The following is a 5,055-nucleotide window of genomic DNA, read 5'->3' on the forward strand; positions in this document are numbered from 1 at the left end:
ATATATATATATATACACTATATAAACTCTTTCCCCTGATCCAGTGGGGTGACAGAGGCAGTCTAACCCACTTCCAAGACACAATTGTTAGATTTTCAGTATGAGCATTTATGCCTCAGAAATTAGCAAATACTACAAATTAGGTTTTAATTCATTATTTTGCTGATTGTCTAGACTTAAGCAAGTGCTGGAGAAAATGTTTAAAAAAACATGCAGATTAAACTTTAAAAGTGTGTCAAGAGTATGTTATTTTTCCAGAAATCCAGTTGATAAACATAAATATTTTGGGTAAATCTATAAATATGTTTATATATTTTGTATATTTATATATGCATGATGTGTATGTGTATCTATTGTATCAAAAAAAGGAAACAAAGGGAACATGAAGCCAATGGAATATTACTGTGCTGTAAGAAATTATTAATATAGTGAATATACATAGAGAATAGCAAAGAAATCCACTTATCTAAATCCTAGCAAAATAGAAATCAGAGAAGGTATACATAGGAGAATATATACAAGACAACACGTAATGAAGGAACTGTTCCATTGGGAGTGAGATAACTAAGTTTAACCAAGAGAGAATATCTTAGATCTCACCCAAGGGGAATACTCCCTAAAGTCTCTAGAGTACTAAGCTGGGAAAGAGGACAGACCGGAGATAGCTAGCTTTTTCCATGTCTTCATAGAGTCTTTTCCTTCAGCAACCTGAAGTGGGGATGGCCAATTCCATCTTCCTTCTTGAAGATGGAAGCCAGGAGCCCAAAGCCACTTGAAACTTGATGAGTCCTGAAGAAGACTGGTTCTCTAAGAGTCTCAAAGTAGAACTGACTCTGGAGCTCTCTCTCATCTCTGACCTCTCACTTCTCATCAACTCCAGCCCCATAGTGCAGGGTCTTCATCTCCACTAATAAGAGAGAACCCTATACCAATGGAATTTGGGACTGGGGTTTCACAAAGAAGCTCAGGAAGATTCTATGACCTGATGCCAAGTGAAATGAGTAAAAACAGGAAAATATATACAATGGCTACCATAGTGTAAATGGACAGAGCAAAAAAAAACAAACAAAACTGAATGCTGTGAAATGATCAAAAACCAGTCTTGGTACTCACAAAGAAATAAGAGATTTTTGTAGAGGTGGGCAACATGAATATGGAGCACTACATAGAATATCATATTTTTAATGTGTTGGTTAGTTTTGTTGAATTTTTTTCTTTCTCTTTTAATCTTTGTTATAAGGTATGACTGGGAAAAGGAGGGAAGGAAATACATTGGGAAATGTGGATGATGTTAAAACAAAAGAAATCCATAAACATCGATTTTTTTTAAAGAAATAACAGAAAAGGGGTGGCTAGGTGGTGCAGTGAGTAAAGCGCTGGCCCCAGAGTCAGGAGGACCTGAGTTCAGTTCCGGCCTCAGACACTTAACACCCCCCCCCCAAAAAAAAACTAGCCCTGTAACCTTGGGCAAGTTACTTAACCCCAATTGCCCTCCAAAAGGCAAAAACAAAACAAAACAAGAAATAACCGAAAAGAAGCCTTTTTCAGTTTTCTGTTAGTCTGTTCTACAGTCCTAAATGTGTTATCTTTAGAACCACCTGCAATTCAATCTTCCCTCTCCTGGCAGTGCTATGCTTAGTCAAACTATAATAACAGAGATGAAGATAGCTTGGCATTTTCAGGCAATCACTACAAGGCTTTTTTATAATCTTTGTAGCCTGGGTTCTTTCAAGCAAATTGCTATGAAGTTCTGTTTTTTTTCCCCAGGATGCACCAGGAAGTATCAAAGCCTATGTTGAGATCAGATCTGCCTTTTGACCTTTTCTTAGAATTCCACTATTAACATCATCTCTTTTTCTAAACTTCTCTCATTTTTCTTGACTTTAACTGAAGTACTTTGCTGTATTCTGGATCTCTCAGTTCAATTGTCACCTAACTTATGATCAGAGACCCATTTTAACAATCTGGCCTGGCATAGTGTAGGTGCTTAATAAATGCGTATTGGTTAATTTTGGGATTTGTCATGCCTCCCTGACTAAGATAAATCCTCCCAGGGATCCATTTCCTCAAACATGAAAGTGATTAAGAGAAATTGTGGTCAACAAACTTTTAATCTCACTTCACCAATTCCTATAAGTTATGTAAAATAGCAATGACTATATTCTAAAAGGCCATGTATGCAAATAAAAATTGAACTGTCTATTGAATCATGAAATGGGCTTTTAACCTTTTTCCACATTCACATACAACGTGTCAATAAATAATCCATAAAATATGAATGTACCTTTAAGTTCGCAAGACAAGTGAGAAAAATGTGAAATGCAAATAAGCAATTTAATTTAATGGTATGATGAAGAAATAGCAATAGAGATATAATTAGGTATATTGTCACCTGGTCCAAACATTTGAAGTGTAGGTGTTGGTGGCAAGGGCACAAACAATGGTCAGAGCAGGGCTTTATTCACACCAGGAGAGAGCCTTTTGATTCAGTTCTTGTCCTCAAAAGGCTGAATGATGGAACCCTGGGGATGATAGTTCTCTCCTTCCATCTTGCCTTCCCTTGAATTTCTTTAGAACAGTGTTCTTAAACTTTTTTTTGTGTCACGGACCTCTTTGGTAGTCTGAAGAAGCTTATGACCCCACTGTCAGAATAATGTATTTCAATACCTATTTTAAAAAATAGGATTACAAAGGAAGCCAAACATATTGAAGTGTAGTTATCAAAATATTTTTTCTGACTTGGTCATGCAATCATATGTGTGAACTTATTTTTTTAAATTTTATTTTGTTTTTAATGTATGGACTAAAACAAGCATTTTCATAGGATAGTACAATTAAGAAAAACCATGAACCCCAGGCTAAGAACCCTTTCCTAGAGGATGAAAACAGTGTCTGCCTCTCCCCTGATGCCACTTCAGCTATAATCAGTCTGGTCAGCACAGTGGTGAGGGGAGGAGATGAAAAGGGAAGGGAGGGATGGGCTGGAGAAAGGAGAGGAGGAAATGGAAGGGTGAGTCACTTGCCTCACAGTGAAACAGGTTGGTGGAGGACATGAGGTAAACATGGGAACAGCAGTTGCTGCAGGAAGAAATGGAGCCCTCCCCTTCCTCCACAACCAAACATTGGCAACCACAAGACAAAATCTCATTTTTTTTTAGCTTAGTTATCACCCTGGGCCTGAAGCTTATCCCTTAACATAGGAAATAAGGGGTGAGGATTCAGCAAGGTCAAAGAAGACCAGAAGAAATAAGAGGTACACAAATACTTTATAAGAAAAGATGATGTTTTCTTCTTCTAAATTTAGTTAGCTTTTTTAGCTCCTGGGAAACTGATTAAAAAAACAATATAGAGAAAAGATAAAGATGTGGGTATTCTTCTCAAGGCTGCACTCTGGACTTCCTTTACCATTCTCCAACTCTGTATCCTGAAGCCTCTCATTATAGTCCTGGAACCCACACATTATAAGTAACCTCTGCCCTCATGGCCTCTCTCCCCGATTGGATGGTCTAAAGAAGGCACCCAGGCCAGCCCCCTCTTGTTCCCCTCCAGGCTATACTCAAGACTTTCTCCACCATCCTCATGCACAAGGTACCTTTGGTCCTCTCTCCTTTCAGGTGCCTTTTATGTATTTTCTTCTCCCCATTAGAATGTAAACTCCTTGTGAGCAGGCAGGCCAGAAATGCATGACTCTCTCCCGGGGCTTCTGCCTGGCCCTCCTGGCCCCCTCATCCTTCACTGCTGCCCAGGATGTATCACAACTTTGGCCAGAAGTGGCACCAGATGTTCTCAAGCTGGGGCACCTCCACCAACTGCAAGTTCAAGTGTAAAGTGGTGGGCACTAGAAGGTTCTGGCAGATGATCCAGTCTTTCTTGTAACTTATAAAGAACCAATAATCTGCAAATATTATAAGAAAAGACTGTCAAGCTTCTGCTCCACATTTAAGCCTAAAATGCCAACATCTGTTGTGGATACAGCATGTATGTACTTCAAACTTTTTAATCTCACTAATTCAATGATGGAATATCACCCTCTGATAATAATGCTTACTTGCACGTTTTTGGTGTGCAAAGTAGTTGAGTTTCATGGGTCCAGTGCACAGTTTGTTGGAAATCTTTGGGAGAGCCCTCCTGGACAGGAAAAGGCACTTGAACACATTTTGGAATATGAATTCTTATTTATTCAGCAGCTTAATTTCCACCTTATTGTCCACGATCCCTACCCGCCATTTGAGGGTTTTCTCGTTGACTTGAAGACTCCTTATCCAGTGCTAGAGAACCCAGTAGTTTTAAGGAAAACAGTTGATGACTTTCTTAATTGAATTGCTGTGACAGATGCTTACCTTTTAGAGACACTTTCACAGATTGATCATTTGATCCAGTGCCTCCAGGACTGGAATTAACATGGAAAGTTACTTACCAGAAAGTCTTATACTAAAAGAGAATCGCACCTATTTGTCACAGTTATTAGATACAGTGAAATGCATGAAAACCTTAGTAAAGAAGTATGAAGCACCAAGACCTGAGGAAGTTGTTGCCCTAAAACAGAAACTAGGGAAGTGTTGCAGGGCTGAAATAGCATTTAATATATATGTAAAGGAGAGGAAAGGTTATGAAAATGAATATGTCTCAAAGAAATCTAATCTGGAGGAGGAAGAATGATCTTGTAGATTCTCTTAAACTTAATGGGTGTTACCAAAAGTGTTATGTTGGAACATTTAAAGGTAATTCCTGAGTTCTGAGCTATAAAATTTACTGCTTAATTTACTGCTTCCACTGAGAGACAGGGTTTCTTTATCTTGGTTCAAAGGTGTACATTGAAAATAACTCCCTTTTGTTAAACTTTTTCTATTAAAACAAACAAAAAAGAATATTAGCCCCTTGAGAGAAGGGACTGTCTTTCTTTAGACCCAATACTTAGAATAGTGTTTGACACATAGTAAGTGTTTAATAAACGCCAGCTGACTTACTGAGCAATGGTCTCTCTCTGTCTCTGTCTCTCTGTGTCTCCCTTATTTATTTATTTTTAGCCTACGACATTGAATTCCACAAGCTTTT

The 5,055-nt window shown here is 38.3% G+C and overlaps 1 pseudogene; it reads left to right on the forward strand.

Annotated features, from left to right (window-relative positions):
• Positions 1-3,747: 3,747 nt before the first annotated feature.
• Positions 3,748-4,732, forward strand: LOC138143865 (cyclin-H pseudogene; annotated as a pseudogene).
• Positions 4,733-5,055: the final 323 nt, after the last annotated feature.

This window comes from Petaurus breviceps, unplaced genomic scaffold (assembly GCF_028583685.1).
Source record: "Petaurus breviceps papuanus isolate PSGF00001 unplaced genomic scaffold, PetGlider_PUasm1.0 90667, whole genome shotgun sequence".
Classification (NCBI taxonomy): domain Eukaryota; kingdom Metazoa; phylum Chordata; class Mammalia; order Diprotodontia; family Petauridae; genus Petaurus; species Petaurus breviceps.